We start from the raw sequence: 14016 nt of genomic DNA on the forward strand, positions 1-14016 counted from the left end.
GAAGATTCTCTTTAATGGAGTTCATTGTGCGGGATGCATTTTGACGTCGGCTCCTTAATATTCGAGAAATGGATTTTTTTCGCCAAGATTGTGTGGAAATGGAATTGCAGCAAATTTGGATGGGATGTACTTTCTATGGTGAATGTATTCTCCTGATTCTATTGTGCGGGAAGCACTCTGATGTCCTTGGAGAAGTGGTGTGTTTCACAAAAAAAAAACTGAATCCGGACCCCAAGTGGATATGAGAACTTTATGGAATGAAACGGAATGCCTTTGTTGGATTGGAGGTTATGGTTGTACCCCGGCTAGAAGAGGATTCTGACGTTAGGATGTTACTGAGCAGAAACTTTCTTTGGCAGGACAGCCTTTCTTTTTACAGGTTCCATCCGCAAAAGGTGTCAAGTGTGATTGAGTGGTTATTTGCCTTGTTTGCATACCCAAATATTTCCATATTTTTTGAACTTTGAATCTCCAGTATTTAAAGAAAATTGGTATCCATCATAGGCATGGATTTGTATTTATCTTAAAAGCGCTGGTTCGCTATTTTCTTCTTTTCATTCAGGGAAAGGTATATTCATGTCATGTTTTTATCATATATGTATGTATATATATTTGTATGCTTATTACTTGAGTGAGATTTCATATATCTTTGTGGGCTTCTTTAATATCAATGAAGCTTTCGTGTTCATATTGTATTGGGATAAACGCTTACATATTTCATATATCGAATATTTGGGTGGGAATTACTATTGGGTTTGAAAACAAAAAAAAAAAGTCAAAATGTAAAAAAAAAACAAAAAAAAATAATAATAATATGAACAAAGGACAAAAACAGGAAAATTATGGGAAATGTGAAATATATTATCTGCTTACAAATTATATCTAGTCATGGTATTTATGGGCAATTTTTGATGTTAGTATTTTCACTCTTTATTCGTCATTGCTGTTTATGCTTGTAAATTATTAATTGGATTGTTGCCTTGGTTTTTTTATGACTGTTTTGTAAGGTGCCTGTGTTGATTTTTCTCGATGTAGGGGGAGGTTGTGGTGTTTGCTTATAACTCGCATAATTTTAAAAGCTCCACCACATCCTCCTCGTTATTCTAACAAGGAGTTTTTGCGTCATTGTGTTCTTGACGCTCGGCTCTGGACGTCGAGCAGAGTAAATTTGGCAACACTGTTTCCCCTAGCGGAGAACTTTGTAACTAAAGGGGGAAAGCTTCGGCTGCGGGCGAAGTTTTCTCCCGAGAGAGAACAGAACGTTGCAGCTGAGGCATAGGTAGAGTAAGGAGCTTCCTTCTCCTTCTTTGGTCACGGGCGACGGTGATCGGATCCGCATCGACATACAAATTTGACTGTGGCATTGGATTGATGTCTCGACATGGAATAACGGGGTATTATAATTCAATTTATTTCAGTTTATGTTAAAGTTAAGTGACCGGTCCTTTTTTGTTTAGTAATGATTTGCAGGAATAGTCTTTTTGGAATTATCCGTTTTGTAATTTAAAACTTAATGCATTTATTCCATGACTGACGTAACACAGTTAAAAACTCGCCACCTTGATTGTTGAGAAATTCGTCGATATAGGATTCTGATCACCGAAACCACAAATATGACTTTGTATTTATTTAACGGGTGTTTCGTGTTATAAATTTTAACGGCATGTAGCAAAAAAGGGAAGTATTTATTTTTGCCACGTGGGTTTTTATTATATTGTACATACAATTAAATATATATATATATTGGGAGAGATTTTTGTCAAATTGTTGGGGAGATGTTTCTATTTGTCCGGGTGCTAATTTGTTACAATAAATGGACACTAAAATTGAAGTATGACGTATGCAATGGTTCTTATTTTTACGTTCATTAGCGTTCCACCTTGCTTTGATATATATATATATATATGTTGAGAGCGTTTCCGTTTTCGTGGCTAGACGACCACGAACACGGAAACCAATATTAAATCTCGACGATTAGATAAGCTGGGAAATATATGGTATGGTGGGGATTGGTGCTCGAAGATCCACGTTAATTTGAGTCAGCGCAAGGGGGCCAATTATATCTGTGGTCATCGTTTTGGACTGAATGGTGATTTTACCACGGTAGTAATAAATAGTGGAATAGAGCAAAAGAGAAAAGGGTTGTGGTTTTTTTTTTTTGAATATTTGTACAGATCTAGTTTTTTTTTTTTGGGCAACCAACCTTTTTTTTGTGGCTCTATTTTTTTTGGCCAGTGCTGATGTGAAGTGGTCGTGTGCTTACTGGTATAACAAAACCTATTTCATATTTTTGTTTAGCTTCCAAATTTATACCATTATACTAAAGGACGCGACCACGTCACAACATTCATAAACCATGCATAAAACCACATGCTATGAAGGCACATTTTTAGGGGATGTGTAGGTGGGAACATGTGGGAATTTCGTTTTGTTCCAATTTAAGTATTTGTAAGGGTTTAAGTTTGTATTTTCTGTCACTATGTCAGAAGGAAATTACCCTCATGTTGAACAAACATACTTGCTGTTTTTACCTGTATGGAATTGTAGCTGTCAGTGCTACTTGAAAGGTATCTGTTGCCTTTGAAACACTGTTGACATTGACAGTCTCTCTCCTAGCTAAGAGATGCAAATTACCTCACGGTTTGTTGCAGACAGGAGAAGCATCATGTAGAAATTTATACAGAAAATGCAGACTCAACCAGGACTCGATACCTGGTCTCTTGCATACCATGCTATTACTCAAATGGGCCTCCCCGATGGCGCAGTGGTAGCATCGTGGTCTTGTAATCAAGGGGTTCCAGGTTCGATACCCGGTGGAGGCACATAGTGGTTTGTATCCCACTTGAAGCTGCAGGTCCAGTCCCAATTAGCCTTACTGTGCATAAAGTGAACTTAAAACACAAATCAATAAAATAAATAAATAAATAAACCATTACTGAAATAAATTGGGCTACTGAGCCAGTCCTGGTTTTCCCTGAGTTCTTGCTCTTGCTGTTTTATTTTGCATGGAATTTTCAATGGGTAATTCCGCACAGGTAGAGAGATGAAGGACAAAGATTCAGGACAAAACAGGGCTGGCTCTGTAGCTCAATTGACAATCTCATGCATGTAGAAGAGCAAGAATGGAAAATCATGGGAAACCAGGCTTTCCTTTGTGGCTCAGTTGCCAGAAACCCATGTTCAGTTTTTCATTTTTCATTGAAATGTTTATGCTTTACTATACAAGGCCTTTGCTATTCTAGAATTCAAGTCTTCTGTAATGACCACATGTTTGTCAGAGTCCTTAGCTTTATTTGTAGTTTCTTTTAGAAACGTTTTCTTTCACATTGATTTGTACTCGCTGTTGGAATATAGATTTGCTTGAGTGATGTCATATCTTATTGTTCCCTTACTACCAATCTACTCTTAATATGCTTGATGTAATAGTTTCCCAGTTGATTATCTTTCTTGTGCAATTTTCTTCAAATAGGGGAAACTGGGGCACATTTAACACTTCCCCAGTATTTTTGTTTGGTTTCCTTGTCAAAATTGTTTTGTAACTTTTTAATAGAAAAATAAACTAAAACAGAGTAGTAGTACGTGCAAACATTTTTGCACCCAAAAATTCAAAGTTATTTTGCAACTTAGATTTACATTAAAAAAATATCTGCACTATGTGTGGAATTCATTTGAACAGACATGCAGCACTTTTGAACAATGTCTTGTTTTTTATTAATCTTATTGGAAACCAGATGTTTAGTGTCATACATACTCTTATTTTACGTGATCTGCACTTTTGTGTTGATTACAACCATGTTGGTTAAATGATGGCTCGACATCTTTGTAGAATATCCATATCCTGAGCTTTGAAAAGGCCAATATAATTATCATCATCAAAAGTGCAGTTAAATGGGCTGTGTTTTATTTTAAGATGCCGGATCAAGAATAGTGCTTTGTTTTCCAGCATTGCCTGTCGTAAATATGTTTTGTGATATCAGTAGCATTCCCATAAAGTGACCCATCAGGCCAACATCTAGTGGCTGGAGTCTGTGTGTTCAATAAGGGGGAAATGTTAGTTGAACTACTCCAGTCTCTTATTAGTTCTTATTATGTTATAAAATTTTGTAAACAAAGCTCCTGTCATCTATGAACTACGTAGGTTATTCACCATTTAAAATCGTATGAAATGCTTCAGTTAATATTTTCATGATGAATTTTGATCACTGTTCAAATGTGCCTCAAAAGTGTGGTTTAAGTATTCACTGAAGTTCTGTTCAAATCTGCTCTCCAGTGCTATGACAGGCAAATTTTAACATGATAGGGAAAAGCTAATAGATTATATATGTTTCACAGTAATAGCACATAAAACTATCCACATGCAATAATAATGTATAATCAAACTCGCCTCTTGACCTTCTGCATGGTTGATTATTCTTTCAACTTTTGACAAGGAAAGTTATGTTTTGAAGAGTTAAACAAACATTCTCCCCCTGAATGTGTAGGAACTGATGAGTTGTCTGAATGCTAGCTGACAGCATCTGCAGTGCTGTCATCTACTACCACTACTGTCAACTCCACAAATATTTTTACTTTGCCTATTCATCATCATTTCACTTGATCCTTTTCTTTTGGTCTCGCTAATTCCTGAAACCTCAATCCCTGTTTTGCATTCCATTCCTGTTAGAGATGTTTTGCTTCATGTTCCAAAATTTGTTTGACAAGATTGTAGTGCATGGTGATTGAGCATATGGATATGCATATATTTTCTTAGGTGACTCCGAGTTCAGTAAACACTATGAATGTAGACCGGGAAGTCATTAAACATCCCTGGAAAATGGCATCAGCCTCTTTGTAACTGAACTTGAACCGGAGAGGACATCCAAGCATAAGGCAGTCTGAAATGCTACAAGAAGGCAACATCTTTGTTCAACTACTCATTATTTGGTTAATAAACCATATCATTATTTAGAGTGAACGAACTGGACAGGTACAACAGAATGGACAAGCCAAGAAGAGAAAAAGATGTGAAAAATTAACCATATTTAATTCAATCTGCGCTTTGCAGTTTTTTGGATGGCTCCCTAGCTACATTGAAACTACAGTAAACCTCATATTATTAGACTGTGACATAGTCTAGGGGTGCCCTTGCTTTATTTTAGGCAACAACAAAAGGAGGATGATCACTATTAATTCTCCCTATTGTATGTATGATTTATTATTACTTGGATGATTATCAAGGTTATTGGCCTAATTCTAGATGTCAAGAGGAAGAGTGATTGACATTCTAAACTTCAAAAGTGGTAGTTAGCATTAATACTTATATTGATAGAATATTACTGTTAGTTTTGGATTACTCCAGTGAAGTGTTTGCTTACTTTTGGATACAAGAGATGTAAACAATTTATAGCAAAATATATTTAGATATCAGTCAGTCAATCACCCTTTACTAACAACTTGATAACTATCTCAGTTATCTCTGGAGCAGGCAAAGAAAACTTGTCTCTGCGCAAGTAGTGACACAAGATGGCTCCACCAATGAACATGTTAGAGGGAACAGGATTGCATGGAGTGGGGGAAAACGACAGCAGTTACTAGCCATTGCAGCAGCGTATACTGCTTTGCTTTGCCAACTTGGATTTCCTCTCCTTCTCTGATACTGTGCGTGGCCTTACTCCAGAGATAGTGGGACAGGGTCTTTGATGTCTCTGGGTAAGGTACACAAATTATTCACACACTTAGAGAGATGTATGAATTACTATTCATAATGTTCAGTGTAAATTGTTAATATAAGTATCATTTGTGTGTGTGTGTGTGTGTGTGTTCACATCATTGTAAACTACTCCCTCTGTCCCATAATTATAGTCTGGTATGCCAAAATTGTGACTTTTATTTATATTCTTTTGGATACTTGATCGGCAAATTTGTACTGATCCTTGAGTAATAACATTGTATGACTCATTCCCGTGTTTAATTTTCTTCTTTTGTATACACCAATGTCACAGTTTGCCTATCGGACAAATATTATGCGACAACAAACAAAAGTGTACCGGACAGTAATTATGGGACAGAGGTAGTATGAAATTAGGTTTTCGAGAAGTCAAAAACTGGCATAATTCTCCTGTAAGATCAGGTTGTTTGTGACCGAATCAATTGAAGAGTTCTGAATTTAGCAAGCAATGCAAGTAAAATACAATGATGATTTGTCATTTTTGAAAAGATAACATTTACATTACAGTAACCTTTGGCTTCCCTGATGTTATAGTAGTAATGCTGATGCCTTGTAATAAAGAGGTTCCAAGTTCGATACCTAGTAAAGGCACAAGTGGTTCAGGTCCCACTTTAAACTGTAGGTCCAGTCCTGATTAGCATTACTGTGCATTAAGTGGCCTTAAAATCAAAACTCAAACTAAATTACAGTAACTTTTATAATTTCATACCATGACCTAAACACACCAACTTAAAGAGTAATTCATGAAGATGTTTGCACAATGGTGATTTAGTAATATTTTACTTGCATTACTCTGAAATTCTGCTGAACATATAATGCTATAGATACGTGTGAACAAATTGATAATCGAACTTACACATTAGCTCTCTTTTCTGAAAGATTAAAGGAATATGTAAATAAAACAAATGAAACAATAACATTTCTGATATTTCTTTCTCTTAAAATTAATATTTTGCATGTGATATTAATGTATTTTTGTTGCACAAACATAAATAATTTACTACATTTGTAGTTATCTTTAAGCTTTAACACAATATCATAACAATAACTTTTTCAGTAACAAATCACACTATAATTTAAAACTTGATGCTTTAACATAAATAATTTCACTATATTTGCACTATTCTTTAAGATTTACCACAAATGATGAAATTAATAAATAATAAAATTATGAAAACCTCTGTGTAGTCTTTGTCTCAAAAATAAAAATTTGCATATGACATTAAAATATTTACATAATACTATAATAAAGGATTTACTACATTCGTAGTCTTGCTTAAATTTAAAACACAAACAATTAATAAAGTAACAATAACTTTTATCTTTTAGTAAAAATTCATGTGATGTATTAAGGCTTGATGGTTTCGCATAAATAATTGACTTCATTTGTAGCATTGTATAAGCTTTATCATGAATGATGAAAAGAATAAACAAAGTATGAAAGCCTCTGCCTCATATTTCTGTCTCAAAGATTTTGTACATGGCATTAACGTAGTTACATAACATAAACAATTTAGTACATTTTAGTTTTCTTTAAGCTTTACATTAAACAATAAATAACATAATATAACATAACATTATCATTTTAGTAAAAAATCACAGGATTACTTTTTACAAAAGTCTCATAGAAGACAGTGCAACAGATTTAAAATAATTTTTAAATTCATAATGTACTCTTTTCATTATTTTTGTGCTCCATGCACAATTCTTCCTATATAAAATCTTCAATGAGCAAAAGTTGTTTTCATTTTTTGCTTGTGTTAAAATAATCAGTGAAATAACAAAAGGAAGAGATGCCTGCAGAAACGTACTATCTATTGATAGCATTCCTCATGCCATATTTTCTAAATTATTAATAACATTTTTATTTTAGTAAAAAGTCACATGAGTACTTTTTACGAAAGTCTCAAAGAAGACAGTGCAACAGATTTAGAATAACATTGAATTCATAATGTACTCTTTTCATTATTTTCGTGCTCCATGCACAATTCTTCCTACATAAAATCTTCAATGAGCAAAAGTTGTTTTCTGTAAATGCTTCTTTTTTTTTGCTTGTGTTAGATTAATCAGTGAAATAACAAAAGGAAGAGATCCCTGCTGAAAGATACTATCTATTGTATCTATTTATATTTTGTAAATTATTAGCTCCTCTGTTGAAGGCGTCCACTGTGTATGAGCTGGCAGGTTGCTGTAAAGTAATATTTTGCAGTATTAAGTTCATATTCTGAAAAGGCCTTAGCAATTTGCTTGCAAATTCTTCAGGGTTTTTTTTCTATTACTTACACCTAAATGTGCATGAAAAGGCTAGTTTTAATGAGGCCACCAACCAAGGAACCTGTGCTGAACTGCGTGTCCTGTTCATTATACTTCTGCATGGAGCAATCTTCTCTGGCCAAAGCTCAACAGATGGAGGGGAAGGTGTGAGATGGCTTGTGGCCTTTGTTTGTGATCCCGTTATAATTCATACTCTATAATGTTTTAAAATTTTATGTTAATTTCATGCACACATAGAATGTGATACAAAGATTTTCTCAGCGATAGTGGGAGGGGTTTTGGTATTCTTCAATAGTGGGTTTGGAATGGTGACTCAGACAATACCAATAAAGACAAAATGATCATGATCAATGAAAATCATAGAGCTATGCTCATATGTGATCATACTCTTCAATGAATACTTCCCTTCTTAACAGTAAAGGTGACACTATGCCATACTCTTACGTAATTGTAGGAAAAAAAAGTTTCTTTATTTGAATATCTGATATAGGGATATCAGTTCATTGGGAACATGGTGAGAACTGATGTGTGTAATTGTTATTTCATTATTTTATTAATGTACCCCAGTTTTGCTAAATAAATTTGTAATATTCGTCTTCTACTGTAGTTACATTCTGATTATACAGAGCATTTCTTGACATTTGCTACAAGACTCGGCGTCAGCACTTGTCTTTTCCTGTGAACGGGTCTGCGACAGTCGTTTATATTAAACCTCGTAAAAAAAGTTTAGAGTAACAGGGTCAGATCTGAATAAAAGTGGAAAGAAAAATGGGGAAATAAATTATACAAACACAATCCGCACACCATCCGTGAGTTATAAGAGAGTATTGTATGAGAAATCGGGAGAATTACAGTAAAGGAAATGCCAATTTCCTTCAGAGATGCCAGGAATGTGTTGCAGCAGAGGGACATCATTTTCAACACCTTCTGTAGTCAAGGTTAGTACACAATATGAAAACAGTAATTTTAATAGCCGACTCTAGCAACTGTCTGACCCGTTCACCAGGAAAGACAAGCACTGATGCGGGGCAGCTTGCCGCCGAGTCTCGTAGCGAATGTCAGGGAATGCTCTGTAGGTACATACATACATGCTAATTAATTATATTTAACAGTGCTTCAGTTCTCATCAAGGATATGAATCATGATATCAAACTGATGGCAACAGATAACATACTTTTGATAAAGAGTTGAAGGAACCATTCAGCTGTCATGAAATGGTTTCATTATTATGTCTGGTCAGAATAATATCAGTTATCTGTAAATCAACTCATTTTCATACCCTCATCTACAAAAGAACGGTGTCCCTCAGGGTAGCATGACTTTCTTTGCCATAGCAGTAAACAGTGTTATGGCAAACATTCTTGCCCCTATACATGGTCTCCTTTATATGGACGACCTATCTATCTTTTGCCGCTCATGGAATCTCGTATCAGCCTCCCGTCAGCTCCAATTGACTAGAATCCGTTTGGTTGAGTGGTTCTCCCAAACTGGTTTCAGCTTTTCATCCAAGAAATCCGTGTGCTTTCATATCTGTCGTCAACGTAGTTATCATGTTGAACCTGACCTGTACATGGGGAAATCGCCCCTAGGCTTCATTAATGAGATCCGATTTCTCTGCCTCATTTTCAATAAGAAATTAACGTCGTAATCTCACCTTTGCCAGCTAAATTTCTCTTGTCTCAGAGTTGTCAACCTCTTACACGTTTTAGCACATATGTGTTGGGGTGCTGATAGGATGATACTGCTTCGACTGTACCACTCTCCTGTCAGGTCGAAGCTGGATTATATATGCGTTGTCTATTCATCTGCCCATCCTTCTCAGCTTTACATCCTAGACACAGTCCATCATGCTTGTATTCGGGTATGTACCATTGCTTTCCATAGCAGTCCCTTCGCGAGTTTATATGTCGAGTCATCGGAGTCATTGCTGTCTCTGCAATGACAGCAGCTTATCCTGAATTACTTCCTCCATCTTCACTCGGTGCCCTTGCATCCGTCATATGACACTGTATCTGATGAAAGAAGGCTGTCTTTGTACCAGCTACATCCTCATGGCACTAAACCATTTGGTGTTCGTGCAGAGGAGATCCAATCAGCACTTGGTGTTGATAGTGATATGTGCGGGATCTTCTCTCTTACTGCCTCTCCAAACTTGGGCGTTTCCTGCACCCTCTATCGACTTGTCTCTTACTGTCCTCCCAAAGGCAGAAACACCAATGGTAGAATACCAGCAGAGGTTTTTAGAGCTTCAAACTCAGCACCCCAATTTTAATGTGTTTTACACGGATGGGTCCAAATATGCAGAATCAGTAGAATGTGCCTTTGTTGTGGACTCTCAAAGCTACAGTTTCGTCCTACACCCTGCCTGTTCAATCTACACAGCAGAACTGCATACAATCCTCAAGGCATTGGATGCTGATATTCACTCCCTGCAGAAAATCCTTGTATGCACAGATTCCACCAGTGTGCTTCTGAGTCTGGGATTACCCAATTCCAGACATCATGTAGTACAGTGTATCTTCCGATGGCTATTGTCCTTGTGTGCTAGAGCCAAAGTTCACTTTTGTTGGGTCCCTAGTCATGTAGGCATCAAGGGCAATGAAGCAGCCAATGCTGCCACTAAGTCTGCTGATGCAGACGGTGACATTCTCATCCACCTTCTGAAAACTAGGAACCTTCAGAATGTGTTTCATTGTTGCATTCTTGAAAGATGGCAAGTCGAGTGGGATGAGACAAGGGAGAACAAGCTTCGTACTCTCAAGCCCATCACTGATGCTTGGCATTCCTAGTCTTATTCCTTGTGCCAAGAAGAAGTGACCCTAATGTGGCTCTGAATTAGACATAGCCGTCTTCTAACACATCACCATTTGCTGCAAGGACTGGTCCCTCCATTGTGCCATAGTAGTGACATTGTTTTAAGTGTTCGACACATTCTTCTTGAATGTGCCGATTTTAACAACCTCAGATAGAGTTTTAACCTTTCCAAGGACTTGTCATCCATCCATGTTGGGTGACGATGTCATTGTTTTGACGAATGTTTTTAGATTTTGAGAAAAGCAGGTCTTTTCCACTGTTTCTGGGGTAGTTTTAAGCTTTCCTTACATTTTATAATGTGTTGTGTTTGCCCAATGCAGGTCTGTTTACAACCTGCATTTTAAAACTTTTCTTGAGGGGCCTTTTACAACCCTTTTTTATCTTTTTAAATTTAAGGTAAGGGTTTTAGATAAGGGGATCTTCATTGAAGACTGCAAAATGGCCTGATGTGCCGATGCACCCAAAATTTTAATTCAATCAATCATCTTCTCATCATCATGTGAGGTGTGTTTCTGTACCACTTTCATGTTTCTAGGGATGTGATATCTCATTGGATGAATGCATTGAGTCATTGACCTGAAGTCAGAGTTTTGACTTAGTCATACCAGATGTATTCCCTTGTTTGAGTTTCTGCTCATCAATTTCACATAATTATTATTAGTCTAAAGAAGCAGAAAAGCAATTTAAAATTAGAGAATAATACCCCTACCCAAAAGAACAAGGTGCAGAATTTCTTAACTTGTGCTGTAAAACTATACTCCCCATGTTGTGAGTTTAACTTGATTACAATCTGTTAATTTTTAAATTCTCATATGCTAATATGCCTTCATTGTCTCAAGTGTCTCAGATGTGAGTTGTATTATGTTGATTTTTGCAATCGTCTCATCTAATGTGAGTTTGTTTTTCTTCCACTTGGTGGTGCTTGCTAGTGATGCTGTGCATCTGCTTAAAGGGTGTTGCTTTGTTTTGTGTGGGATGGATGATTGGAAGGATTGCACAGAACTCTGTGTTGATTTCTTTTATACCATGTAAACCACAACAGCACAGTGACTCCTGCAGCACAACTGGTCAGTGTGGTAGAAATGCTGAATGCATAATATTACCATTAGGTTGAATTTCACATGGGACATTTCCCCCTTCACCCACCATAATGCACCTGACCTCGATCTCTCCTGAATCATAGTTGAGCACATAAAGCAATCAACACTCATCCCCAATTCATCCCTGAAAAATTATTTGAGAAATGGGAAACCAGAAGCGAAATACACAACTATGGAACAAGGCTAACAGTGTATCTTGAGCTCTTCAAACACTTGCTGAAAATGTTCAAATCGTCATTTACACTTTAAGTGGCAAAAACATGGAATGACCCCCCCCCCTTCCATTACCCCCTCCCCAATCCTAACAAATTTAGGAATGAAATAAAGAATCTACTTTTAAATGATCAATATCTCTATTCAAGCTCCCACAAATAGTACTAACAATACTTCTTAAACTGAATAGAAACCTCGCCAATCCTTGACAAGCCCTTAACTATATTGTAATATTCACCTATGAATTGTTCTATCTCACCTTACAAAAGTAGTATGATTATGTACGTTACTCAATATCCTTGCATGAATCTCCTGCTTAGTTTAGTATATATGAATGTTTCCTTTTTTGCGTCTCTCTCTTCATTTTTTTTAAAAAAAATCTTTGTTCTCTTCTTTGTAACAATTATCTTTTTTCTTCTTCTTCTATTTGGTTCATGTGCATGAGTTAAATGTATAAACTGAGCTAGGTGGAAGAAAACCACAGGCTGAACCTCCTCCCTTGATAATGAAAATTTGACTTTATGTTGTTTTTCATTTGTGAGATCCATCTAAATTCGACAAAAGGAAGACTGATTTGTCATAATTGAGTAACAAAATTTATATATTTACAATAACACACAATACGAGTATATGGGTTTTTGTATTTGCAATGCATTTCCTACAATTTCAGCAAAGTATGGTTTACAGCAATTCTAGATTTTCTCACTGGGTTTTGAATCAATCTAAATTTATTTGGAAGTGTTAAATCTAGGTGGCAGGAAGATAAGATAATCACAGAGCATTGCCAACTCATGATTGTTATGTACAATCCTATGAGGATAAATCAAAAAGTAAGTTACTCCCCCTTGTATAAAACAAACAAAACACATTAGAGAGAAAAAAAATATTGGACAAGAACAAATGAACATTTAACAATTGTTTTACATAGTCACCAAGGTATTCTTAGCATTTGTGTGTCCAGTTTTTCGATTGCTTGGGTGCAAAAGGTACATCCAATTTCTTTCAACCACTTGAGACTGCTTCCTGCACTTCTTCATCTGACGTGAAATGATCACCATTCTTGGTCTTTTTGAGAGGACTGAAAAGATTGTAGTCGCAGGGTGCCAAATCGTGGATATACAGGGGTGAGACTACACTTCCCACTTGAATTTCTACAGTAACTCCTGTCTAAGAGCAGCTGTATTGGGGGGGGGGGTCATCGTTGTGTAGAACAACAACCCCATCACTTAATCTTCCGGGCCTTCAAGTTTTAATGGATTCTTCCAGCTTCTTTAATGTCTCACAGTATGATGCAGCATTGATTGTTTTTTCTCAAGGCACAAACTCACTGCAAACAAAGTGTTTGCAATCAGAAAAGATCGTCAGCATGACCTTTTGAACCATTGACAGGTTTTTAATTTTTATTGGTGGTGGCGAATCCTTATGTCTCCATTTCTTTGAAGCTCGTTTTTCCTCAGAAGCATATTGGTGAACCAAGGACTCAGCTCCTGTGATGATTTTGCTCAGAAACTACAGACCATCAATGGAATAACACCAAAGAAATAACAGCGTGACCTCAAAACATTGATTTTTGTGCTTAACAGTTAACAAGCAAGTCACCGAGCTTGAGCACAGTTGACAATATCTCAGCTGATCATGAATCAGCATAGATACACTACTGTAGAATTTGTTCAGTTCACTTGCAATCTCTTTAATTTTAATGCGGCTGTTGGCAAGAATGATTGCATTCACACGTTCTGCATTGTCGATAATGTTCACAGTTATAGGCTGCCTGACATGTGGTTCATCTTTCACATTTGTTCTTCCCCATCGAACATCTGGCACCATTTTGCGATCATGGGGCATTGCATTCTTACCATACACCTCAACAATTGTGCGATGAGTTTCACTCTGATTAGGCCCTTGTGA

This window comes from Lepisma saccharinum, chromosome 2 (assembly GCF_977018435.1).
Source record: "Lepisma saccharinum chromosome 2, izLepSacc3.1, whole genome shotgun sequence".
NCBI classification, from domain to species: Eukaryota; Metazoa; Arthropoda; class Insecta; order Zygentoma; family Lepismatidae; genus Lepisma; species Lepisma saccharinum.